This window comes from Oncorhynchus mykiss, chromosome 24 (genome assembly GCF_057628025.1).
Source record: "Oncorhynchus mykiss isolate SJ-2025 chromosome 24, ASM5762802v1, whole genome shotgun sequence".
Classification (NCBI taxonomy): domain Eukaryota; kingdom Metazoa; phylum Chordata; class Actinopteri; order Salmoniformes; family Salmonidae; genus Oncorhynchus; species Oncorhynchus mykiss.
This window is the reverse complement of record NC_143045.1, coordinates 44,904,466-44,932,432: the sequence shown is the minus strand read 5'-3', so window position 1 is coordinate 44,932,432 and position 27,967 is coordinate 44,904,466. Positions and strand designations below refer to the sequence as shown.

Genomic DNA, 27,967 nt, shown 5'->3' with positions numbered 1-27,967 from the left:
TGGTTAACGGTCAGAGACCAGGTCTGACAGAACCTGTGGTTAACAGTCAGAACCCAGGTCTGACAGAACCTGTGAAGATGATCTAGGTGCTGCTGTAAACCCTCTTTAGTGGGAGACAGCAGAACCAGGTCATCTGCGCACAGCAGACACTTGATTTCAGTGTTGTGTAGGGTGATACCAGGTGCTGCCGATTCTTCTAATGTTTTTGCCAATTCATTAATGTAGATGTTAAATAATGTTGGACTTATTGGGCAGCCCTGTTTCACTCCCCGTCCCTGAGAGAAGAAGTCTGTTTGTTGTTGTTAATTCATTCATTAATGTAGATGTTAAATAGTGTTGGAGTTATTGGGCAGCCCTGTTTCACTCCCCGTCCCTGAGAGAAGAAGTCTGTTTGCTTGTTGCCAATTTTAACCGCACATTTGTTTTTAGTGTACATTGATTTAATAAAATCATATTTTCCCTACAATACCACTTTCTATTAGTTTATAAAAAAGACATTTGTGCCAAATTGAATCAAATGCTTTCTTGACATCTACAAAACACAAGTAGATTTTGCCTTTGTTTTGGTTTACTTGTTTATCAATTAGTGTGGAGGGTGTAAATGTGGTCTGTTGTACGATCATTTTTTAGAATTCCAATCTGGCTTCTGCTCAGGACGTTGTGTTCATCAAGGAAAGGATGTAGTCTGCTATTTATAATACTGCAGAGAATTTTCCCCAAGTTGCTATTAACGCAAATTCCTCTGTAATTATTTGGGTCAAATTTGTCTCCATTTTTATAGATTGGTGTGAAAAATTCCTGGTTCCAAATATCGGGGAAAATACCTGCAGTGAGGATAATGTTGAAGAGTTTGAGTTTTGCCCATTTGAATTTGTGGTCTGTATATTTGATCATTTCATTTAAAATACCATCAGCACCACAGGCCTTTTTGGGTTGGATAGTGCATCGTTTTTCCAATAATTCTTCTTCTGTAATTGGGGTATCCACAGGCCTTTTTGGGTTGGAGAGTGCGTAGTTTTTCCAATAATTCTTCTTCTGTAATTGGGGTATCCACAGGCCTTTTTGGGTTGGAGAGTGCGTAGTTTTTCCAATAATTCTTCTTCTGTAATTGGGGTATCCACAGGCCTTTTTGGGTTGGAGAGTGCATAGTTTTTCCAATAATTCTTCTTCTGTAATTGGGGTATCCACAGGCCTTTTTGGGTTGGAGAGTGCGTAGTTTTTCCAATAATTCTTCTTCTGTAATTGGGGTATCCACAGGCCTTTTTGGGTTGGAGAGTGCGTAGTTTTTCCAATAATTCTTGTTCTGTAATTGGGGTATGCACAGGCCTTTTTGGGTTGGAGAGTGCGTAGTTTTTCCAATAATTCTTCTTCTGTAATTGGGGTATGCACAGGATTCTGATAGTCTTTGACTGCTGATTCAAGGATTTGTCATTTTTCTTGTATATCTTTTTGTTCTGGGCTCTTTGTTATATTGCTGTAGAGGTTTGCAAAGTGATTTCTCCACATATCCCCATTTTGGATAGCCAATTCCTCATGATGAGGTTTGTTTAATTCATTTATTCCAATTCTCCCAGAAGTGGTTTGATTCTATGGATTCCTCAACTCCATCCAGTTGATTTCTAATGTGCTGTTCCTTTTCTGTTCTTAGGGTGTGTTTGTATTGCTTCAGTGTTTCCCCATATTGAAGGCCTATATTTTTGTTGTCTGGTTCTCTGTGTTTTTGATTAGATATATTTCTCAATGACTTTCTTCGATTTTTGCAATCATTATCAAACCATTTTTCATGATCTCGTATTTCTGGTTTGCTCTTATGATTCTTTAGATTAGCCAAGGAGGCTAATTTGTCAAATATAAAGTTTATGTTCCAAACAGACACATTTACACCTTCATTGCTGAAGGAGAATGTGAAGGCTAAAAAGTTGAGAGATTGTATTTTTTGGCTACTAATTGCTTTTTGGTAGATGTCTGTACTGTTAGCACTCCATCTATAGGCCTGTTTTGTAACATGTAATGTATTGGGCCGTGATGCTTCATAGTTGGGTTCTGCTCTTCTCAGATACACTGTGATTTTACTGTGGTCTGAGAGATGTGTTAGTGGGCTGACTGTAAAGGCTCTGAGAGACTCTGGGTTTTGGTCGGTGAGGAAGTAGTCTACAGTGCTGCTGCCAAGGGATGAGCTGTAGGTGTACCTACAAAAAGAGTCCCCTCTCAGCCTACCATTGACTATGTACAGACCCAGTGTTCCACAGAGCTATAGGTGTACCTACCATAGGAGTCCCCTCTCAGCCTACCATTGACTATGTACATACCCAGGATGTAACAGAGCTATAGGTGTACCTACCATAGGAGTCCCCTCGAAGCCTACCATTGACTATGTACAGACCCAGTGTTCCACAGAGCTATAGGTGTACCTACCATAGGAGTCCCCTCTCAGCCTACCATTGACTATGTACAGACCCAGTGGTCCACAGAGCTGTAGGTGTACCTACCAATAGGAGTCCCCCCTCAGCCTACCATTCACTATGTAAAGACCCAGTGTTCCACAGAGCTATAGGTGTACCTACCAATAGGAGTCCCCCCTCAGCCTACCATTGACTATGTAAAGACCCAGTGTTCCACAGAGCTATAGGTGTACCTACCATAGGAGTCCCCTCTCAGCCTACCATTGACTATGAACAGACCCAGTGTTCCACAGAGCTAAAGGTGTACCTACCATAGGAGTCCCCTCTCAGCCTACCATTGACTATGTACAGACCCAGTGTTCGACAGAGCTGTAGGTGTACCTACCATAGGAGTCCCCTCTCAGCCTACCATTGACTATGAACAGACCCAGTGTTCCACAGAGCTATAGGTGTACCTACCATAGGAGTCCCCTCTCAGCCTACCATTGACTATGTACAGACCCAGTGTTCCACAGAGCTATAGGTGTACCTACCATAGGAGTCCCCTCTCAGCCTACCATTGACTATGAACAGACCCAGTGTTCCACAGAGCTATAGGTGTACCTACCATAGGAGTCCCCTCTCAGCCTACCATTGACTATGTACAGACCCAGTGTTCCACAGAGCTTCACGAGCTGTGCTCCATTTAGTTTTCACTTTGTCATAGTTGTTTCTATGGGGGTATGTGGGGAAGGAAAGGTTGTTGCTTCCTGTCTGTATGTGGGGAGGGAATGGTTGTTGCTTCCTGTCTGTATGTGGGGAGGGAAAGGTTGTTGCTTCCTGTCTGTATGTGGGGAGGGAAAGGTTGTTGCTTCAAGTCTGTATGTGGGGAGGGAAAGGTTGCTGCTTCCTGTCTGTATGTGGGGAGGGAAAGGTTGTTGCTTCCTGTCTGTATGTGGGGAGGGAAAGGTTGTTGCTTCCTGTCTGTATGTGGGGAGGGAAAGGTTGTTGCTTCCTGTCTGTATGTGGGGAGGGAAAGGTTGTTGCTTCCTGTCTGTATGTGGGGAGGGAAAGGTTGTTACTTCCTGTCTGTATGTGGGGAGGGAAAGGTGGTTGCTTCCTGTCTGTATGTGGGGAGGGAAAGGTTGTTGCTTCCTGTCTGTATGTGGGGAGGGAAAGGTGGTTGCTTCCTGTCTGTATGTGGGGAGGGAAAGGTTGTTGCTTCCTGGTAGGTGTTTATCTCCATGACTGTTAATAGTGTCTTGTTCTTCTGCTGTTCTAGCATTCAGGTCTCCACAGACCAGGACGTTGCCTTGGGCCTGAAAGTGACTAATTCCCCCTCTAGAATGGAGAAACTCTCTTCATTGAAGTAGGGTGACTCTGAGGGGGGAATGTATGTGGAGGAAATGGAGAAACTCTCTTCATTGAAGTAGGGTGACTCTGAGGGGGGAATGTATGTGGCACAAGAGCCTGGTTAAGAGCCTCCTTGTTGATTTTTAACCAGATAAAGAATTCTCCTGTTTTGATCAATTCGATTGAATTAATTAGTTCAGATTAATACCATTTTACCATTCCCCCTGAGTCTCTGCCCTGTCCTGAGTCTCCTTCCTGTCCTGAGTCTCCTTCCTGTCCTGAGTCTCCTTCCTGTCCTGAGTCTCCTTCCTGTCCTGAGTCTCTACCCTGTCCTGAGTCTCTACCTTGTCCTGAGTCTCCTTCCTGTCCTGAGTTTCCTTCCTGTCCTGAGTCTCTGCCCTGTCCTGAGTCTCTACCCTCTCCTGAGTCTCTACCCTGTCCTGAGTCTCTACCTTGTCCTGAGTCTCTGCCCTGTCCTGAGTCTCTGCCCTGTTTGATTCATTTTAATTTAGTGGATGGTATGATTATCTGTACAGGTGAACATGGTCATAGAAACGGTCCAGATCGAGGGTGGGATGGTGGGGACTGTCTCCCTGTACAGGTGAACATGGTCATAGAGACAGTCCAGATCGATGGTGGGGACTGTCTCCCTGTACAGGTTAACATGGTCATAGAGACGGTCCAGATCGAGGGTGGGATGGTGGGGACTGTCTCCCTGTACAGGTGAACATGGTCATAGAGACGGTCCAGATCGAGGGTGGGATGGTGGGGACAGTCTCCCTGTACAGGTGAACATGGTCATAGAGACGGTCCAGATCGAGGGTGGGGACTGTCTCCCTGTACAGGTGAACATGGTCATAGAGACAGTCCAGATCGAGGGTATGATGGTGGGCCAGGTGTACATTGGGTTGCAAGGCACAGTCCAGATCGAGGGTGGGATGGTGGGTCAGGTGTACATTGGGTTGCAAGGCACAGTCCAGATCGAGGGTGGGATGGTGGGTCAGGTGTACATTGGGTCGCAGGGCACAGTCCAGATCGAGGGTGGCATGGTGGGGACTGTCTCCCTGTACAGGTGAACATGGTCATAGAGACAGTCCAGATCGAGGGTGGGATGGTGGGCCAGGTGTACATTGGGTCACAGGGCACAGTCCCGGGAGAGGCTGGCGTTTATTCTTTGGATTGTGGCAGGGTGGAAGTCCTTCCTCTGTAGAAGGGTTGACGCCACGATTCTTGAGTTGGGGAAGATTTCGCAGGTCGTTGCTTCCGGTGTGTATGATTATGTGGCTTGGCGACCCGAGATGGGCCTTATCAAGCAGCTCCATAGCCCTCTGCGTTGTTGGACTTTCTCATTTTGTGTCTGGGGGGGGCTGTTCTGTGGGTTGGGGAGGAGGGGTGCAGCAGGCAGGGCTGGGGAAGCCTGGCTGGTTGAGGACAGGGCAGGGGAAGCATGGCTGGTTGAGCTGGGCTCCTCTGTTGTGTGAGGACAGGGCTAGGGAAGCCTGGCTGGTTGAGCTGGGCTCCTCTGCTGTGTGAGTGCAGGTCATAGACTGGTGATCTAGCTGCTCCTGCAGCCTGTCCTCTGTTCTCTTTCTCTCCTGCAGCTCCTCTCTTAGTGTGGTCACATCGTTATTATTGTTCTGCCTGTCTTGTTGGAGCTCTCTCACTTCCTTTGTTAGATCAGCCAGTTCTCTCTTGAGTCTGTCTCTCTCTTGCTGAACCTCTTTCAGCTGTGTTGCAAGTCTGCTGTCCTGCTCTGTCCTCACCTTGGTTAGGAGCTCCTCTAAGGATGTCTGGTTGCTGTTTGCTCACGCTCTCCCTCAGCAGGACCACCTCCCCTCCAGTTTGGTGAACTCATCCCTCATGGCAGCCATGGTGGTGAGGAGGGCCTGAGCCTGCTCTGCACTGAGGGGGTCCCTCTCCTCCTGGGGCGTGTCCTTCGCTATGGTGGGAAGAGAGGTGCTGGATGTGCCTTTTTGGGTGGGGATAGTAGGGGTGAGGGTGGTGCTGATGAAGTTTGTCTTGTGGGAGGGCATGTCACTGGTGGTGTCCTTCTCTCTCTTTGCTCTCTCCCTAATGGTCTGAAAGTCTGTTTCAAACAGCCTAATGTTACCTTACACCATGACTGTCCCAGTCTTGTAGAGGTTGATTGTTATCATGGTGCTGTCAGGGTCATCTGTCTCTTTGACTTTCAGCTTCCACCCATTACAGATTCCCTCGTTCTTTATGGATGGGTAGTGAGAGCAGACTGCTGAGCGCCAGGCATTTGGCTGGTCAGTGAGAAAGATGAGATTACTCACGTCACCGTTTTTGTAGAGGTCTGTGAAAAGGGTTTCTGGCTTCCCCTTTAGTAGTTTCTGTTTAAAAGCTTTCCTCGTTGTGTCATTTTTGGCCTCTTTAGGGTAGAGAATGGATTCTGCGCTGAGGGGGGACATGGTGCTTGTGGGCTCCGTTCTGCTGCCCCGTTGCCATGGCAACCGGTTTGTTCGTCTGCTGCTGTTGCTAGCTAGCTAGCGCTTATTTAGTTTAAAAACCAGCAAAAAGAGTGACAAATCCTCACACAAAAAAAACTGAAGATATGTTTAAAGTTAGTCCGTGCTCCTTTGTGGTTGACTCACTCAGTTTGGTCGTTTGATGTAGTTGTATTAACTCCCCTTGCTAGGTTTGTTCTACCTCGTTTCTTCTGGCTAGCTAGTTAGTCTGCTGGCTAGGTCTTTGTTGTGTAGCTAGCTAGCTAGAGTCAAAACTTCTTAACTTGACGCAGAGTTTTTTTCTTTTCTGAATGAATAGGGTTGTTGTTCATCACTTCTTGTCTGGAATTCTTTTTCGATTAGAGTGTTTATCTCATTCTAAAAACAAAGAAATATGAACTATAACAGGAGCTCATGCTCAGCATGACTAGAGCAAGAGTTATTCTCTCTCTCTCTCTCTCTCTCTCCCTCTCTCTGTCTCTCTGTCTCTCTGTCTCTGTCTCTGTCTCTCTCTGTCTCTCTCTGTCTCTCTCTGTCTCTGTCTCTCTCTGTCTCTCTCTGTCTCTCTCTGTGTCTCTGTCTCTCTGTCTCTCTGTCAATTCAATTCAATTCAAGGGCTTTATTGGCATGGGAAACATGTGTTAACATTGCCAAAGCAAGTGAGGTAGATAATATATAAAGTGAATATATAAATTGAAAAACAATACAAATTAACAGTAAACATTACACATACAGAAGTTTCAAAACAATAAAGACATTACACATGTCATATTATATATATATTCAGTGTTTTAACAATGTACAAATGGTTAAAGGACACAAGATAAAATAAATAAGTATAATTATGGGTTGTATTTACAATGGTGTGTGTTCTTCACTGGTTGCCCTTTTCTCGTGGCAACAGGTCACAAATCTTGCTGCTGTGATGGCACACTGTGGAATTTCACCCAGTAGATATGGGAGTTTTTCTAAATTGGATTTGTTTTCGAATTCTGTGTAATCTGAGGGAAATATGTCTCTCTAATATGGTCATACATTGGGCAGGAGGTTAGGAAGTGCAGCTCAGTTTCCACCTCATTTTGTGGGCAGTGAGCACATAGACTGTCTTCTCTTGAGAGCCATGTCTGCCTACGGCGGCCTTTCTCAATAGCAAGGCTATGCTCACTGTGTCACGACTTCCGCCGAAGTTGGCTCTCCTGCCTGTTCGGGCGATGCTCGGCGGTCGTCGTCACCGTCCTACTAGCCACCATCGATCCCTTTTTCGTTTGTCTGTTGGTTTTGTCTTATTAGTTTCACCTGTGTGTATTTTAGTTTATTGACGTCCTTATATGTAGTAGGTTGTCCCGCCCTTGTTTCGTGCGGGATTGTTTTGGTTTCATGTGTTTTCGTGAATACGTATTGTGTTATTTGCTCCGATACATTTAATCCTGTGTTGGATTATTTCACCCTGTATTTTGGGTTGACCGTGTTTGGTTCCGGAGAATAAACATTCGACTCACTGCACCTGCTCTCTGCGCCTGATTCCACCCACCTTGTTAATACGTGACTCAATCCCGCACCACCAATGGAATCAGCAGGAGCAGCCGCGTCTCCTCTCCCATCGATGGAAGAGAGAGTCCTCCACCACACCAGCGTGCTCCATCGGATTGGTTCTGCCATGGACCAAATGATGGAGAGGATGGATCGATGGGAGAGGAGTGGTCTTCCCACATCATCGCTAGCACCCCCTTCTCCAGCACCTCCTGTTCCTGCGACCACATCTGGCTCCGGGGCTCTGCGGTTGACACTCCCACGGGAGTATGACGGAACGGCGGCTGGGTGCCAGGGTTTCCTCCTGCAACTGGAGCTATACCTGGCTACCGTGCGTCCTGCTCCCTCTGGAGAGGAGAGCGTGAGCGCCCTCGTCTCCTGCTTGACTGGGCGAGCCCTCGAGTGGGCCAACGCAGTATGGAATGGTCCGGACTCGGCAAGGGATAATTACCCAGAGTTCACCCGCCGATTCCGAGCTGTTTTTGACCATCCACCAGAGGGTCGGGCGGCGGGTGAACGGCTGTTCCACCTGCGGCAGGAGACGAGGAGCGCACAGGACTTTGCTCTGGAGTTCAGGACCTTGGCCGCAGGAGCAGGATGGAACGACAGGGCCTTGGTCGACCATTTCAGATGCAGTCTCAGGGAGGACGTCCGCAGGGAGCTGGCATGTCGGGACACCACCTGCACACTGGATGAGCTCATTGACTTGGCTATCCGTCTCGACAATCTGATGGCTGCCCGCGGGCGTTCGGATCAGGCCCTGTCGTTTCCACTTCCCAGCCCTCCTGCCCCTATCCCTATGGAATTAGGAGGGGCAGCTTCGAGGGAGACCGGAGGAGGAGTGTCCTCCTGCACCAGTTGTGGTCGACGAGGGCACACGTCAGACCGGTGCTGGAGGAACTCGTCTGGGAGTCGGGAGGGCAGGCGGAGCACTGCTCGATCACCCCAGGTGAGTAAGCACCAGACTCACCCAGAGCCTCCTGTCGGTCATGTGTATGTTTTGACTTCTTTCCCTGGGTTTTTTCCCTCTCTACAGCATAAGGCGCTAGTCGATTCAGGCGCAGCTGGGAATTTCATGGATCGTGGGCTTGCGTTAAGGCTAGGGATTCCCCTGGTGTCGGTAGACCAACCTTTCCCCGTGCACTCCTTAGATAGCCGACCATTAGGGTCAGGAGTGATTAGGGAGGCTACGGTGCCACTGGACATGGTAACGCAGGGGGATCATAAGGAGCAGATTAGTCTGTTCCTTATAGATTCACCTGTGTTTCCGGTGGTGTTGGGGGTTCCCTGGTTAGCTCAACACAACCCGGTGATTTCCTGGCGACAGGGGGCTCTTAAGGGGTGGTCAGAGGAGTGTTCAGGTAGGTGTAGAGGAGTTGCCGTTGGTGCGACTACGGTGGAGAGTCCAGACCAAGTTTCCACCGTGCGCATTCCCTCTGAATATGCCGATTTGGCTATCGCCTTCAGTAAAAGGAAGGCAACCCAATTACCACCTCATCGTCGAGAGGACTGCGTGATAAACCTTCTGGAGAACGCTGCACTTCCTAGGAGTCACGTGTATCCATTGTCCCAGGAGGAGACGGTAGCGATGGAAACATACGTTGCTGAATCGCTGAGACAGGGGTACATTCGGCCCTCCGCATCACCCGTCTCCTCGAGCTTCTTTTTTGTGAAGAAGAAGGATGGAGGTCTGCGTCCGTGCATTGATTATAGAGGTCTAAATTCCATCACAGTGGGGTTTAGTTACCCACTACCTCTCATCGCTACGGCGGTGGAATCATTTCACGGGGCGCGCTTCTTCACAAAACTGGACCTGAGGAGCGCGTATAATCTGGTGCGTATCCGGGGAGGAGATGAGTGGAAAACTGCATTTAGTACTACATCTGGTCATTATGAGTACCGCGTCATGCCATACGGGTTGAAGAATGCTCCAGCCGTCTTCCAATCCTTCGTAGACGAGATTCTCCGAGACCTGCTCGGGCAGGGAGTGGTAGTGTACATCGATGACATCTTGATCTATTCTGCCACACGCGCGGCGCATGTGTCTCTGGTGCGTAAGGTACTTGGGCGACTGCTGGAGCATGACCTGTATTGCAAGGCGGAGAAATGTGAGTTTTTCAAACAGTCCGTTTCCTTCCTGGGATATCGTATTTCCACCTCTGGGGTGGTGATGGAGGATGACCGCGTTACAGCCGTGCGTAATTGGCCGACTCTGACCACGGTGAAAGAGGTGCAGCGGTTTTTAGGGTTTGCCAATTACTACCGGAGGTTTATCCGGGGTTTTGGTCAGGTAGCTGCTCCCATCACCTCGCTGCTGAAGGGAGGACCGGTGCGCTTGCGCTGGTCAGCAGAGGCGGGCAGAGCATTCACTCGTTTGAAGGAGCTGTTCACCAATGCGCCCGTGTTGGCGCATCCGGACCCCTCTTTAGCGTTCATAGTGGAGGTGGATGCGTCCGAGGCTGGGGTCGGAGCCGTGCTGTCCCAACGCTCGGGCGTGCCACCCAAACTTCGCCCTTGTGCTTTCTTTTCGAGCAAGCTCAGCCCAGCGGAGCGAAACTATGATGTGGGGGACCGGGAGTTGTTAGCTGTAGTCGAGGCTCTGAAGGTGTGGAGACATTGGCTTGAGGGGGCTAAACACCCCTTTCTCATCTGGACTGACCATCGTAATCTCGAGTATATCCGGGCAGCGAAGAGACTAAATCCACGTCAGGCTAGATGGGCCATGTTTTTTACCAGGTTCCGGTTTACCCTCTCATACCGGCCCGGCTCCCAAAACACCAAGGCCGACGCGCTGTCCCGCCTCTATGATACCGAGGAGCGGCCCGTTGAGCCAACTCCCATCATTTCACCGTCATGTCTCGTGGCACCAGTGGTATGGGAGGTGGACGCGGAGATAGAGGAGGCCTCACGGTCAGAGCCGGCCCCCCCCAACTGTCCAGTAGGAACCCAGTACGTACCGAGGGGGGTCCGGGACAAGCTGATTCGGTGGGCTCATACTCTCCCCTCCTCGGGTCATCCTGGCATCGAGAGGACAGTGCGGAGTCTGAGAGTGAGATACTGGTGGCCCACGCTAGCTAAAGACGTGAGATTTTATGTCTCCTCCTGCTCCGTGTGTGCTCAGAGCAAGGCTCCTCGGCACCTGCCTAGAGGGAAATTACAACCCCTCCCCGTTCCACAACGGCCGTGGACACACTTATCGGTGGACTTTCTTACCGACCTTCCCCCGTCCCAGGGAAGTACTACGATCCTGGTCGTTGTGGATCGGTTTTCTAAGTCCTGTCGTCTCATCCCGTTGCCCGGTCTCCCTACGGCCCTGCAGACTGCTGAGGCCTTGTTTACCCATGTCTTCCGGCACTATGGGGTGCCTGAGGACATTGTTTCTGATCGGGGTCCCCAATTCACGTCCAGAGTATGGAGGGCGTTTATGGAGAGACTGGGGGTCTCGGTCAGCTTAACCTCAGGTTTTCACCCCGAGAGTAATGGGCAGGTGGAGCGCGTAAACCAAGAGGTGGGCAGGTTTCTGCGGTCCTATTGCCGGGACCGGCATGGTGAGTGGGCAAGGTATGTTCCCTGGGCTGAACTAGCTCAGAACTCCCTACGCCACTCCTCAACTAACTTGTCTCCTTTTGAGTGTGTGTTAGGTTACCAGCCGGTCCTGGCCCCATGGCATCAGAGCCAGACCGAGGCTCCTGCGGTGGAGGAATGGGTACAGCGCTCCAAGGACACATGGAAAGCCGTTCAGGACTCACTACGGTTAGCGGGCGAACGGCAGAAGAGGAGCGCTGACCAGCACCGCAGTGAGGCCCCCGTATTTGCACCGGGGGACAGGGTCTGGCTCTCGACCCGGAACCTGCCCCTCCGCCTGCCCTGTCGGAAGCTGGGGCCGCAGTGTGTGGGGCCGTTCAAAGTCCTGAGGACAATAAACGAGGTGTGTTACAGGTTACAACTTCCTAGGTATTACCGTATTAACCCCTCGTTTCATGTGTCTCTCCTCAGGCCGGTGGTGGCTGGTCCCCTGCAAGAAGGTGAGGTGCCTGAGGTCCCTCCGCCCCCCCTGGACATCGAGGGGTCCCCGGCGTACACAGTTCGGGGCATTCTGGATTCGAGACGCCGGGTGGGGGGCCTACAGTACCTCGTGGACTGGGAGGGGTACGGTCCGGAGGAGAGATGCTGGGTTCCGGTGAGGGACATTTTGGACCCTTCTCTCCTGAGAGATTTCCACCGCCTCCACCCGGATCGCCCAGCACCTCGTCCTCCGGGTCGTCCTCGAGGACGGTGGCGGCGCGCTGCGGGGGCCGCGCGTCAGGGGGGGGGTACTGTCACGACTTCCGCCGAAGTTGGCTCTCCTGCCTGTTCGGGCGGTGCTCGGCGGTCGTCGTCACCGTCCTACTAGCCACCATCGATCCCTTTTTCGTTTGTCTGTTGGTTTTGTCTTATTAGTTTCACCTGTGTGTATTTTAGTTTATTGACGTCCTTATATGTAGTAGGTTGTCCCGCCCTTGTTTCGTGCGGGATTGTTTTGGTTTCATGTGTTTTCGTGAATACGTATTGTGTTATTTGCTCTGATACATTTAATCCTGTGTTGGATTATTTCACCCTGTATTTTGGGTTGACCGTGTTTGGTTCCGGAGAATAAACATTCGACTCACTGCACCTGCTCTCTGCGCCTGATTCCACCCACCTTGTTAATACGTGACACACTGAGTCTGTACATAGTCAAAGCTTTCCTTAATTTTGGGTCAGTCACAGTGGTCAGGTATTCTGCCGCTGTGTACTCTCTGTGTAGGGCCAAATAGCATTCTAGTTTGCTCTGTTTTTTTGTTAATTCTTTCCAATGTGTCAAGTAATTATCTTTTTGTTTTCTCATGATTTGATTGGGTCTAATTGTGCTCCTGTCCTGGGGCTCTGTAGGGTGTGTTTGTGAACAGAGCCCCAGGACCAGCTTGCTTAGGGGACTCTTCTCCAGGTTCATCTCTCTGTAGGTGATGGCTTTGTTGTGGAAGGTTTGGGAATCACTTCCTTTTAGGTGGTTATAGAATTTAACGGCTCTTTTCTGGATTTTGATAATTAGTGGGAATCGGCCTAATTCTGCTCTGCATGCATTATTTGGTGTTCTACGTTGTACACGGAGGATATTTTAGCAGAGTTCTGTGTGCAGAGTCTCAATTTGGTGTTTGTCCCATTTTGTGTAGTCTTGGTTGGTGAGCAGACCCCAGACCTCACAACCATGAAGGGCAATGGGCTCTATGACTGATTCAAGTATTTTTTAGCCAAATCCTAATTGGTATGTTGAAATTTATGTTCCTTTTGATGGCATAGAATGGCCTTCTTGCCTTGTCTCTCAGATCGTTCACAGCTTTGTGGACGTTACCTGTGGCGCTGATGTTTAGGCCAAGGTATGTATAGTTTTTTGTGTGCTCTAGGGCAACAGTGTCTAAATGGAATTTGTATTTGTGGTCCTGGTGACTGTCTCTCTGTCTCTCTGTCTCTCTCTCTCTCTCTGTCTGTCTCTCTCTCTCTCTCTCTCTGTCTCTCTCTCTTTTCTCTGTGTCTTTCTCTCTATATATATTCTAATCTCCCTGTTAGAATATCTGAGTCTGCTGAGAGTCTCCAGGTGAGATACTTGTCTTCGGCTCCATCGACAGGGTATATGCCTGACTGACTCTGAGTCTGACTTTGGACAAGGGCACCAATAGACAGACCGTTGTCACATGGAATCTCTGGGGGTTTACACATCGTATCACCATAATGGTAATAGACATAGACAGAGAGTCTGTGAGTGATCTGAACGGAGGGACCAGGTGGACAGTGGTTCCTTCCTCTATTATTTGCTTGTCTTGAACCAATCACAATCAACACACACACACACACACAGACCCACACATACAGACACACACAGACAGACACACACACAAACACACGTACAGACACAGACACACACACACAGACACACACACACTCACGCACAAAATACATGCACAGACACACACACACACACGCACACAGACACACGCACACAGACACACGCAAACACAGACACACTCACACACACACACACACACAAGAGAGAGTCTGTTTGTTTTGGTCACACACGTGGTATTGTGATGCGGCCAATCCAACAGATTTTGACAAAGGCTCTTGAGTTCTAAAATGAAATATTTGATTAGAGAAGTTTGGCTCTCACCATCAATATTCTGTCTGATTGGCTGTAGCACTTCATCCTGTATTCCCTTGTAGAATCAGAGCCGTGGGAAGGGTGCAGGAGGTCCTGCAGAACCCCTGATGAATTTAAATTAATTTGCCAAAGTTCTAGAACTACTGCCGTCTTCAGAAATAAATGTAATGATTCAGAATAGCCTGGCTGTGGATTGTGTGTAGCCCAATAACAAGGCATAGCCTACAGTCGGGAACGTGCAGCCAATCTGTTAGTGAACGGCATGCAGACACAACAGGCCTTTCGCAATATTTCAAATACAATCACAGGAAAACACAGGTATGAAAGCAAATGTGTCCTGCTGAAAAGAGAATACTCTACTAATCTGTTTTCTATAGGCTTACAAGATATTTGATCCACTTCCAAATAAGGTTATTGAGCTAACCTTGTTTTACAAAGTAAGTAACAAAAGAGCGGTAGGATTTTTTGCAGGAGTGCATAGGCCATGGCTGGAGCGCGAGCACGGTCGTGGCGGCTGGAGCGCGAGCACGGTCGTGGCGGCTGGAGCGCGAGCACGGTCGTGGCTGGAGCGGCGAGCACGGCCATGGCTGGAGCGCGAGCACGGCCGTGGCTGGAGCGCGAGCACGGTCGTGGCTGGAGCGCGAGCACGGTCGTGGCTGGAGCGGCGAGCACGGCCATGGCTGGAGCGCGAGCACGGTCGTGGCTGGAGCGCGAGCACGGTCGTGGCTGCTGAGCGAGCAGCACATCATTGAGTCAGTGAAACTAGAAAGGGCTGTCATTTCCTCCTCATATTGAACAGTGTGTGTTTCCACACATCTAGGCCTCGGCTATTGATGGATTCAAGACCAGGTCGTTTAAATTGGTCACAGATTCTCTGATTGTCAGTGTCAAAGTAGCCTGTCATTTCGATCATTTGTGCTCTATTAAAAAAATATTCTGTCGTTGTCTCCATTCATGTAAAAGTGGAATTGCATGACATGTTTATAAAATGTTTATAAAAGTATCTCAGAGCTCTCCAGGTCACCCTCCTCTCATGTTCTGGTATCTCAGAGCTCTCCAGGTCACCCTCCTCTCATGTTCTGGTATCTCAGAGCTCCACAGGTCACCCTCCTCTCATGTTCTGGTATCTCAGAGCTCCACAGGTCACCCTCCTCTCATGTTCTGGTATCTCAGAGCTCTCCAGGTCACCCTCCTCTCATGCTCATTGTTTGTTCCGGCACCTCGCAATTTACAAGTGATGCACTGAACACAGGTTGTCTATCCTCTAGCTAACCACCATAGGCTTCTAAAATATCCACACTAGCCTCCAGGTATATATTATGAGTTAAAAGATGATGAATATTAGGCTATATTATGAAGTTATTATTTAAGGACCTTAAAGAGAAATCACAATCAGTAAAACAAATTATCATACTAGCTAACTAGCAGATTAACATAACTCAAAACATCAATAATCAGGCTAGCTAAATAGCAGATTTACATAAGTCAATAACATCAATGATCAGGCTAGCTAACTAGCAGATTTACATAAATCATTAACATCAATGATCAGGCTAGCTAACTAGCAGATTTACATAAATCATTAACATCAATGATCAGGCTAGCTAACTAGCAGATTTACATAAATCATTAACATCAATGATCAGGCTAGCTAACTAGCAGATTTACATAAATCATTAACATCAATGATCAGGCTAGCTAACTAGCAGATTTACATAAATCATTAACATCAATGATCAGGCTAGCTAACTTGCAGATTAAGTAGCTTACAAATGATGAAGAGTGAGTGTGTTGCAGAATTAAATAGTTACATGTATATGCTAACTAAGGGCAGTTAGTATATTATGAATTTCATTTTGATCACCTGACCCCTGGAAGGTCTGTGAGCACCTGGCCCCTGGAAGGTCTGTGAACGCCGCTGACACTTCATCAGCCCCAGTCACCTGTCCTCCTCCTGCCTCTCTGACAGGGTGGCAGCGTTGAGGCTGTCCCAGTCACCTGCCCTCCTCCTTCCTCTCTGACAGGGTGGCAGCGTTGAGGCTGTTCCAGTCACCTGCCCTCCTCCTGCCTCTCTGACAGGGTGGCAGCGTTCAGGCTGTTCCAGCACCTGCCCTCCTCCTGCCTCTCTGATAGGGTGGCAGCGTTGAGGCTGTCCCAGCACCTGTCTTCCTCCTGCCTCTCTGACAGGGTGGCAGCGTTCAGGCTGTTCCAGCACCTGCCCTCCTCCTGCCTCTCTGACAGGGTGGCAGCGTTGAGGCTGTCCCAGTCACCTGTCCTCCTCCTTCCTCTCTGACAGGGTGGCAGCGTTGAGGCTGTCCCAGTCACCTGCCCTCCTCCTGCCTCTCTGACAGGGTGGCAGCGTTGAGGCTGTCCCAGTCACCTGCCCTCCTCCTGCCTCTCTGACAGGGTGGCAGCGTTGAGGCTGTCCCAGTCACCTGCCCTCCTCCTGCCTCTCTGACAGGGTGGCAGTGTTCAGGCTGTTCCAGCACCTGTCCTCCTCCTGCCTCTCTGACAGGGTGGCAGCGTTGAGGCTGTCCCAGTCACCTGCCCTCCTCCTGCCTCTCTGACAGGGTGGCAGCGTTGAGGCTGTCCCAGTCACCTGCCCTCCTCCTGCCTCTCTGACAGGGTGGCAGCGTTGAGGCTGTCCCAGTCACCTGCCCTCCTCCTGCCTCTCTGACAGGGTGGCAGTGTTCAGGCTGCTCCAGCACCTGTCCTCCTCCTGCCTCTCTGACAGGGTGGCAGCGTTGAGGCTGTCCCAGTCACCTGCCCTCCTCCTGCCTCTCTGACAGGGTGGCAGCGTTGAGGCTGTCCCAGTCACCTGCCCTCCTCCTGCCTCTCTGACAGGGTGGCAGCGTTGAGGCTGTCCCAGTCACCTGTCCTCCTCCTGCCTCTCTGACAGGGTGGCAGTGTTGAGGCTGTCCCAGTCACCTGCCCTCCTCCTGCCTCTCTGACAGGGTGGCAGCGTTGAGGCTGTCCCAGTCACCTGCCCTCCTCCTGCCTCTCTGACAGGGTGGCAGCGTTGAGGCTGTCCCAGTCACCTGTCCTCCTCCTGCCTCTCTGACAGGGTGGCAGCGTTGAGGCTGTCCCAGTCACCTGTCTTCCTCCTGCCTCTCTGACAGGGTGGCAGCGTTGAGGCTGTCCCAGTCACCTGCCCTCCTCCTGCCTCTCTGACAGGGTGGCAGCGTTGAGGCTGTCCCAGTCACCTGCCCTCCTCCTGCCTCTCTGACAGGGTGGCAGCATTGAGGCTGTCCCAGTCACCTGCCCTCCTCCTGCCTCTCTGACAGGGTGGCAGCGTTGAGGCTGTTCCAGTCACCTGCCCTCCTCCTGCCTCTCTGCCAGTGTAATAAGGTAAAGGGGGACAGGGTAGGAAAATAAACATGTCCACCCAGAAGCAGTGTGAGATTGACGTATAATTTCAGGAGCATTAAGCGAGACGTATTCAATTTCCTGGTAGAGCATGTCCCTATCATCTGTCACTTCCTGCTATTTACTCTTGTCTATCGCCGTCGCAGTGCCACGACCCGGGTCTGGCTGGCTGTCTGAACGACGGGCGGACACCATACACAGATTTCCCATCACAGCAGATTTGGTCTGTCTCCTCTCTCCCTTCCTCTGTCCTCCCTCCCTCTTCCGCCCCTCCATCCTCCCAATCACCCTCCCATCCCAGACTGCTATCCAGGTGCGTGTGCAGGCGTGCGTGCGTGTGTCAAATCAACCCTACACCTCCCACTAATGGACCTGACTCCTATCAAGGTCCATTTCATTGAACATCACTGTCCAGCCGGACTCATTGCCAGGTCCAGTTATGTGGACAGCCGTCAGCCAGCGAGACACGTTGTAACAGTGATTCTAAATAGTCCTGGAAACATACTGATAAACACACTTGGGAAGTTCCAAGAAATCACTGCCTTTTGTGTCCCTTTAATACTCTAAGTAGACCTTGTGCACCAATATTGAAATTTAATGGCCTGATATCTTAAATGAATATCCTTTAATATTATATACAGTGCCTTCGGAAAGTACCACTTGACATTTTCCCCATTGTGTTACGTTACAGCCTTATTCTAAAACGGATTAAATCAAGAAAATTCCTCAACAATCTGCAAACACAACCCCATAATGACATCAAACTACCCCATAATGACATCAAACTACCCCATAATGACATCAAACTACCCCATAATGACATCAAACTACCCCATAATGACATCAAACTACCCCATAATGACATCAAACTACCCCATAATGACATCAAACTACCCCATAATGACATCAAACTACCCCATAATGACATCAAACTACCCCATAATGACATCAAACTACCCCATAATGACATCAAACTACCCCATAATGACATCAAACTACCCCATAATGACATCAAACTACCCCATAATGACAAAGCAAAAAACAATTTTTTTTGTAATTTCTGTACGTATATGAATAAATGAAAACTGAAATATTACATTTACATAAGTATTCAGACCCTTTGCTATGAGACTCGAAATTGAGTTCAGGTGCATCCTGTTTCCATTGATCATCCTTGAGATGTTTCTACAACTTGATTGGAGTCCACCTGTGGTAAATTAAATTGATTGGGCATGATTTGCAAAGGCACACACCTGTCTACAGTGGCAAGAAAAAATATGTGAACCCTTTCCTGGATTTCTGCATAAATTTGACATAACATTTGATCTGATCTTCATCTAAGTCACAACAATAGACAAACACACTGTGCTTAAACTAATAACACACAAATTATTGTATTTTTCTTGTCTATATTGAATAAATCATTTAAACTTTCACAGTGTAGGTTGGAAAAAGTATGTGAACCCCTAGGCTAATGACTTCTCCAAAAGATAATTGAAGCCAGGAGTCAGCTAACCTGGAGTCCAATCAATGAGACGAGATTGGAGATGTTGGTTAGAGCTGCCTTGCCCTATATCAAACACTCACAACCTTTTTGTTTGCTATTCATAAGAAGCATTGCCTGATGTGAACCATACCTTGGACAAAAGAGATCTCAGAAGACCTAAGATTAAGAATTGTTGCCTTGCATAAAGCTGGAAAGGGTTACAAAAGTATCTCTAAAAGTCAGTCCACGGTAAGACAAATTGTCTATAAATGGAGAAATTTCAACACTGTTGTTACTCTCCCTAGGAGTGGCCGTCCTGCAAGAGCACAGCAGAATTTTCAATGAGGTTAAGAATCCTAGAGTGTCAACTTACAGAAATCTCAGGAAGATGTTAACATCTCTGTTGTCCAGAATATGTAAAACACTAAACAAGAATGGTGTTCATGGGAGGACACCATGGAAGAAGCCACTTATGTCCCAAAAAACCATTGCTGCACATCTGAAGTTCGCAAAAGTGCACCTGGATGTTCCACATCGCTACTGGCAAAATACTCTGTGGACAGATGAAACTACAGTTGATTTGTTAGGAAGGAAGGAACACACAACACTATGGGTGGAGAAAAAAAGGCACAGCACACCAACATCAAAACCTCATCCCAACTGAAAAGTATGGTGGAGGGAGCATCATGGTTTGGGTCTGCTGTGTTGCCTCAGGGCCTGGACAGCTTGCTATCATCGATGGAAAAATGAATTCCCAATATTATCAAGACATTTTGCAGGAGAATGTAAGGCTATCAGTCCACCAATTGAAGCTCAACAGAAGTTAGGTGATGCGACAGGACAACAACCTAAAATAAATAAATAAATCAACAATAGAATGGCTTGAACAGAAGAAAACATGCCTTCTGGAGTGGCCCAGTCAGTTCTGACCTCAACCCAATTGAGATGCTGTGGCATGACTTCAAGAGAGCGGTTCACACCAGAGAAAATTGTTGAACTGAAACAGTTTTGTAAAGAGGAATCGTCCAAAATTCCTCCTGACCGTTATGCAGGTCTGATCCACAACTATATGGTTGAGGTTATTGCTGCCAAAGGAGAGTCGACCTGTTACTAAATCCAAGGGTTCACATACGTTTCCCAACCTGCACAGTGATTGTTTACACGGTGTGTTCAATAATGACATAAACAATTATAATTGTTTGTGTGTTATTAGTTTAAGTAGACTGTGTTTGTCTATTGTTGTGATCTGGATGAAGATCAGATCAAATGTTATGACCAATTGTTCAGAAATCCAGGTAATTCTAAAGGGTTCACATACTTTTTGCCACAGTAGTGAGGTCCCACAGTTGACAGTGAATGTCAAAGCAAAAACCAAGCCTTGAGGTGGAAGGAATTGTCCATAGAGCTCAGAGACAGGATTGTGTCAAGACACAGATCTGGGGAAGGGTACCAAAAAATGTCTGCAGCATTCCCCAAGAACATTATTAAATGGAAGAAGTTTGGATCCACCAAGACTCTTCCTAGAGCTGGCCGCCCGGCCAAACTGAGCAATCAGGGGACAAGGACCTTGGTCAGGGATGTGACCAAGAAACCGATAGTGACTCTGACAGTGCTCTAGAGTTCCTCTACGGAGATGGGAGAACCTTCCAGAAGGACAACCATCTCTGCACCACTCCACAAGGAAGCCACTACTCAGTAAAAGGCACATGACAGCTCACTTGGAGTTTCCCGAAGGCACTTAAAGACTCTCAGACCACAAGAAACAAGATTCACTCGTGATGAAACCAAGATTCAAGACTCTTTGGTCTGAATGCCAAGCGTCACATCGGGAGGAAACATGGCACCATCCCTACTGTGAAGCACGGTGGTGGCAGCATCATGCTGTGGAGGTGTTTTTCAGAGGCAGGGACTGGGAGACTAGTCATAATTGAGGCAAAGATGAAAGGCGAAAAGTACAAAAAGATCCTTGATGAAAACCTGCTCCAGAGAGCTCAGGACGTTAGACTAAGGTTCACCTTCCAACAACGACCCACAACGAGCACACAGCTTATTGTTTAACACTTTTTTGGTTACTACATGATTCCATATGTGTTATTTCACAGTTTTGCTGTCTTCACTATTATTCTACAATGTAGAAAATGGTCAAAAATTAAAGAAAAACCCTTGAATGAGTAGGTGTGTCCAAACTTTAACGCTAACCTTGTGTTGTTGACCTGGTCTTGATCTGGCCCACCAGAGGTTGTTTCCTTCACGGGCTCAGTTGGTAGAGTACGGTTGTGGGTTTGATCCCCGCCAGGAACTGAAAGCTGAACTACTGTAATTCGTTCTGGATGAGAGCATCTGCTATATGAATAAAATGTACTGTATATTAAATAAACTACTTTCAACATTTTCATAGAAAATAATATCCACCTTTTCGTGAAGTAGGTTTTATTGTCGCTCATTCTATTCCACTCTATTCTAACCAAAACTGCATTTTAAGGTCATATGTGACCCACCACCTGGATTCAGTATTGTGGCAACATTTGAAATTGTGTTTTTTACATTGGATTAAAGTAAAGACTCTGATACATGATACACCACAGTTGAGAAACAATTCAAAAGTAATGCTTTGAAAGTTTATCATTTTGGTGGAGAGCTCTTCTTGGTCTACGCCCATTCAGCATCGTTCACACCCTCTTAAGCTTTAGCCCCACCCATCTCTTTGAGGATTCACATGTGATGCTATACAGAGTGAATACAGTAGTGTATTAAACAACCAAGGATTTCAAGACTACGAGTGGTGAAAGTAGGAGCAAAAAGTGTCAGTAAAAATACACTTTATCTGTTCCTATATCCTAATCTGACTTTGGTGCAGATCATGTTGTTCTTCACATTACCGTTTCTGGTAAACACACTATATCAAATAAATATATGTTTACTTGTCACATGCGCAGGATACAGAAGGTGTAAACGGTACAGTGAAATGGTTTCCTAGAGTCTTTGGTTTAGACATGTGCCAGACTGGGTTCAAATGCCCTCTGTTTAAATGTCTCCGTATATATTTATCTGTATATATTATGTATGTATGTGTGATTATATATACAGTATTTTATTTAGAAAAATAGCTAGCTAGCCAGCAAAACAATGAACCATAATCAAAACTCATACTACCATGCAAGAATCTGCAGGCAGCTAAAGCTAACCAAATCGGTTCAATGTTAGCTAGCTAACAAAAGGCTATAATTAGCAATGCAAATAGGTTTCTGAGATATAAATAATATTACTGCCCAGATCATACACGGAATGTTAGCTAAGTATTCACCCCCTTGGCGTTTTTCCTATTATTTTTTTTGCCTTACAACCTGTAATTTAAATGGATTTTAATTTGGATTTAATGTAATTGACATACACAAAATAGTCCAAATTGGTGAAGTGAAATGAAAAAAATTACTTGTTTAAAAAAAAAAAACTGAAAAGTGGTGTGGTCATATGTCTTCACCCTCTTTGCTAAGAAGCCCCTAAATAAGATCTGGTGCAACCAATTACCTTCAGAAGTCACATAATTAGTTAAATAAAGTCCACCTGTGTGCAATCTAAGTGTCACATAATCTGTCACATGATCTCTCTATATATATACATCTGTTCTGAAAGGCCCCAGAGTCTGAGAAGCACCACCAAGCAAGTGGCAGCATGAAGACCAAGGAGCTCTCCAAACAGGTCAGGGACAAAGTTGTGGAGAGGTACAGATCAGGGTTAGGTTATAGAAAAAATATCAGAAACTTTGAACAGCTCACGGAGCACCATTAAATCCATTATAAAAAAAATGGAAAGAATATGACACCACAACAACACTGCCAAGCCAAAACTCACATACCAGGCAAGGAGGGCATTAATCAGAGAGGCAACAAAGAGAGCAAAGATAACCATGAAGGAGCTGCAAAGCTACACAGCAGCGATTGGAGTATCTGTCCATAGGACCACTTTAAGCCGTACACTCCACAGAGTGCGTGGGAGACTCCTCAAACATATGGAAGAAGGTACTCTGGTCAGATGAGACTAAAATGTAGCTTTTTGGCCATCAAGGAAAACGCTATGTCTGGCGCAAACCCAACACCTCTCATCACCCTGAGAACGTCATCCACACCATGAAGCATGGTGGTGGCAGCATCATTCTGTGGGGATGTTTTTCCCATTGGTAGGGACTGAGAAACTGGTCAGAATTGAAGGAATGATGGATGGCACTAAATACAGGGAAATTCTTAAGGGAAACCTGTTTCAGTCTTCCTGAGATTTGAGACTGGGATGGAGGTTTACCTTCCAGCAGGACAATGACCCTAAGCATACTGCTAAAGCATCACTCGAGTGGTTTAATGGGAAACATTTAAATCTCTTGAAATGGCCTAGTCAAAGCCCAGACCTCAATCCAATTGAGAATCTGTGGTATGACTTAAAGATTGCTGTACACCAGCGGAACCCATCCAACTTGAAGAAGCTGAAACAGTATTGCCTTGAAGAATGGGCAAAAATCCCAGTTGCTAGATGTGCCAAGCTTATAGAGAGACATACCCCAAGAGAATTCTAGGTTGTAATGTGTCACGCTCTTCTTCCTCTTCCTCTGACGAGGAGGAGTAGTAAGGATCGGAACGCAGCGTGATCTGTATACATTATTTTAATGACGAAATAACACAAACTAAACAAACAAAATAACAAAACAACCGTGACCACTATCAACACAGACATGCAACATCCCATAGACATAGATAATCACCCACGAAGTACTCAAGGAATATGGCTGCCTAAATATGGCTCCCAATCAGAGACAACAATAAACAGCGGCCTCTAACTGAGAACCAATCTAGGCAACCATAGACATACATAAACTCCTAGACTGTTAACAACCCCATAAACATACAAAAGCCCTAGACAGGACAAAAACATATAATCACCCTTGTCACATCCTGACCTAACCAAAATAATAAAGAAAACAAAGACTACTAAGGTCAGGTGTGACATAATGCAACAAAATAGGAAAAAAATCAAGGGGTGTGAATACTTTCACAAGCCACTATAGCTATGAAGCTCTTACTCGTATGCATGGATGGACGCTTCTCCTGCTGTCATGGATTCCCTTAGTTTTAAGATGTAATCCAGACACAGGTGTTTTATATACTGGCCTACGGTGTTCTTTTTTACTCTTTCTACATTCATCTACCTGTTTCCACTGGGCATTCCACTGATTTCAAAGCATGGTAAACTTCTGTTGATCGCCATTTATTCCCCCATCACTATCATCAGACGACTGACTCTACAATGTCTGGTTCACTTAAAATGTTTTGACATAAATCAGGGATTTCCTCATCGTCTGATTCATTTTCAGAGTCAGAGAGAGTCAGCAAGGCACGATCATCTTCCTGAAAGTCCATCACATCTTTTCCCTGCTGATCTTCATCGATATCACTATTTACATCAGGGCAGCAATGCAACACATTTTCAGTACATTTTTAAAGCCACAGTAGAAGGATTATCCACACATACTGAGCATCTCATGTTAAATATAGAAGCGTGCTACATGGCAGACTAATCCGAACTGATCTCTCGGCATGTCCAGCCCATCCATTATCTCAGCCAATCATGGCTAGCGGGAAGGTTCCGTTATTTTTCCATGGCTCATAATTTAACAATTTTATTCATATTTTACAGCCCAACCCATGAACCCCAAATGACTGACTTAAATAAAAGTAATTTTCTGCTGTAACTTCTCACCACGTTTCCCTTTGGGCCACTTTCGGGATTTGTTTAATTATTTTTAATTAAAAGCACTTTTCACTTGACTCACCGCAGAAGGAGAGAAGGGGAGAGGGAGGATGGGAGAAGGAGAGAATGGGAAAGGGAGGATGGGAGAAGGAGAGGAGGGGAGAGGGAGGATGGAAGGAGGAGAGGAGGGGAGAGGGTGGACAGGAGGAGGAGAGGAGGGGAGAGGGTGGACAGGAGGAGGAGAGGAGGGGATAGGTTGGACAGGAGGAGGAGAGGAGGGGAAAGGGTGGACAGGAGGTGGAGAGGAGGGGAGAGGGTGGACAGGAGAAGGAGAGGAGGGGAGAGGGAGGATGGGAGGAGGAGAGAAGGGGAGGGGGTGGACAGGAGAAGGAGAGGAGGGGAGAGGGAGGATGGAAGGAGGAGAGGAGGGGAGAGGGAGGATGGAAGGAGGAGGGGAGAGGGAGGATGGACGGAGGAGATGAGGGGAGAGGGTGGACAGGAGGAGGAGAGGAGGGGAGAGGGAAGACAGGAAGAGGAGAGGAGGGGAGAGGGATTCTGGGAGAAGGAGAGGAGGGGAGATGGAGGATGGGAGAAGGAGAGAAGGGAAGATGGAGGATGGGAGAAGGAGAGGAGGGGAGATGGAGGATGGGAGAGGAGGGGAAATGGAGGATGGGAGAAGGAGAGAAGGGGAGATGGAGGATGGGAGAAGGAGAGGAGGGAGGACGGGATTGGGGTGTGGGTGGTAAGGGGGTAAGGTTGGGGTTAAGGGTTGCGGTCTTGGTTTGGGGTGTAGGGTTGGGGTTTACTGGTTGAGTTTAGCGGTTGGGGTTGGCATGTATGTTTGGTGTGTAGGGATAGGGTTTAGGGGTTTGGGTGTGTGGTTGGAGTTTGTGCAGGGTTGCGTTGGGCTGTAGGGTGTAGGGTGTGCAGGGTTGCGTTGGGCTGTAGGGTGTAGGGTGTAGGGTTAAGGTGTAGGGTGTAGGGTTGGGGTGTAGGGTGTAGGGTTGGGGTGTAGGGTTGGGGTGTAGGGTGTGGGGTTGAGGTGTGCGGTGTAGGGTTGGGGTGTAGGGTTGGGGTGTAGGGGGTTGGGTTGGGGTGTAGGGTGTGGGGTGTAGGGTGTGGGGTGTAGGGTGTAGGGTTGGGGTGTTAGGGTGTAGGGTATGGGTGTAGCGTTGGGGTGTAGGGTTGGGGTGTAGGGTGTGGGGTTGGGGTGTGCAGTGTAGGGTTGGGGTGTAGGGTTTGGGGTTGGGGTGTAGGGTTGGGATGTAGGGTGTGGGGTTGAGTGTGCGGTGTAGGGTTGGGGTGTAGGGTGTGGGGTTGGGGTGTTAGGGAGTAGGGTTGGGGTGTAGGGTGTTGGGTTGGGGTGTAGGGTGTGGGGTTGGGGTGTAGGGTTGGGGTGTAGGGTTGGGGTGTGGGGTGTAAGGTGTACGGTGTAGGGTTGGTGTTTAGGGTTTGGGTGTAGGGTGTAGGTTGTAGGGTGTATGGTTGGGGTGTAGGGTTGGGGTGTAGGGTGTAGGGTGTAGGGTTGGGGTGTAGGGTTAGGGTTGGGGTTGGGGTGTCAGGTGAAGGGTTGGGGTGTAGGGTTGGGGTGTAGGGTGTAGGGTATACGGTTAGGGTGTAGGGTTGGGGTGTAGGGTTGGGGTGTAGGGTTGGGGTGTAGGGGGTTGGGTTGGGGTGTAGGGTGTGGGGTGTAGGGTGTGGGGTGTAGGGTCTAGGGTTGGGGTGTAGGGTTGGGGTGTAGGGATGGGGTGTTAGGGTGTAGGGTTTGGGTGTAGGGTTGGGGTGTAGGGTTGGGGTGTAGGGTGTGGGGTTGGGGTGTGCAGTGTAGGGTTGGGGTGTAGGGTGTGGGGTTGGGGTGTTAGGGTGTAGGGTTGGGGTGTAGGGTTGTGATGTAGGGTGTGGGGTTGAGTGTGTGGTGTAGGTTTGGGGTGTCGGGTGTAGGGTTGGGTGGTAGGGTTGGGGTGTGGGGTTGGGGTGTGGGGTTGGGGTATAGGGTGTAGGGTTGTGGTGTAGGGTGTAGGGTTGGGGTGTAGGGTGTAGGGTTGGGGTGTAGGGTGTTGGGTTGGGGTGTAGGGTGTGGGGTTGGGGTGTAGGGTTGGGGTGTAGGGTTGGGGTGTGGGGTTGGGGATTGGTGTGTGTGGTTGGGGTATAGGGGGTAGGGTTGTGGTGTAGGGTGTAGGGTTGGGGTGTAGGGTGTAGGGTTGGGGTGTAGTGCGTTGGGTTGGGGTGTAGGGTTGGGGTGTCGGGTGTAGGGTTGGGTGGTAGGGTGAAGTGTTGGTGTGTAGGGTTGGGGTGTAGGGTGTAGGGTGTAGGGTTAGGGTGTAGGGTGTAGGGATGTGGTGTAGGGTTGGGGTGTAGGGTTGGGGTGTTAGGGAGTAGGGTTGGGGTGCAAGGTGTAGGGTTGGGTGTAGGGTTGGGGTGTAGGGTGTAGGGTTGGGGCGTAGGGTTAGGGTGAAGGGTGTAGGGTTAGGGCTAGGGTGTAGAGTTGGGGTGTAGGGTGTAGGGTTGTGGGGTGCAGGGTGTAGGGTTGTGGTGTAGGGTTGGGGTGCAGGGTGTTGGGTTGGGGTGTTGGGTGAAGGATTGGGGTGTAGGGTTGGGGTGCAGGGTTGGGGTGTTAGGGTGTAGGGTTTGGGTGTAGGATTGGGGTGTAGGGTTGGGGTGTAGGGTGTGGGGTTGGGGTGTGCAGTGTAGGGTGTGGGGCTGGGGTGTTAGGGTGTAGGGTTGGGGTGTAGGGTTGGGATGTAGGGTGTGGGGTTGAGTGTGTGGTGTAGGGTTGGGGTGTTAGGGTGTTGGGTTGGGGTGTAGGGTGTGGGGTTGGGGTGTAGGGTTGGGGTGTAGGGTTGGGGTGTGGGGTTGGTGTTGGGGTGTGGGGTTGGGGTATAGGGTGTAGGGTTGTGGTGTAGGGTGTAGGGTTGGGGTGTAGGGTGTAGGGTTGGGGTGTAGTGTGTTGGGTTGGGGTGTAGAGTTGGGGTGTTGGGTGTAGGGTTGGGTGGTAGGGTGAAGTGTTGGTGTGTACGGTTGGGGTGTAGGGTGTAGGGTGTAGGGTGTAGGGTTAGGGTGTAGGGTGTAGGGTTGTGGTGTATGGTTGGGGTGTAGGGTTGGGGTGTAGGGTGTAGGGTGTAGGGTGTAGGGTTGGGGTGTAGGGTTAGGGTTGGGGTTGGGGTGTCAGGTGAAGGGTTGGGGTGTAGGGTTGGGGTGTAGGGTGTAGGGTGTACGGTTACGGTGTAGGGTTGGGGTGTAGGGTGTGGGGTTGGGGTGTGCAGTGTAGGGTGTGGGGCTGGGGTGTTAGGGTGTAGGGTTGGGGTGTAGGGTTGGGATGTAGGGTGTGGGGTTGAGTGTGTGGTGTAGGGTTGGGGTGTAGGGTGTGGGGTTGGGGTGTTAGGGTGTAGGGTTGGGGTGTAGGGTGTTGGGTTGGGGTGTAGGGTGTGGGGTTGGGGTGTAGGGTTGGGGTGTGGGGTTGGGGTTGGGGTGT

The 27,967-nt window shown here is 48.8% G+C and overlaps 1 pseudogene; it reads right to left on the bottom strand.

The window, feature by feature from the left end:
• Positions 1-5,080: 5,080 nt before the first annotated feature.
• LOC149972445 (uncharacterized) lies at positions 5,081-6,203 on the bottom strand (annotated as a pseudogene).
• Positions 6,204-27,967: the final 21,764 nt, after the last annotated feature.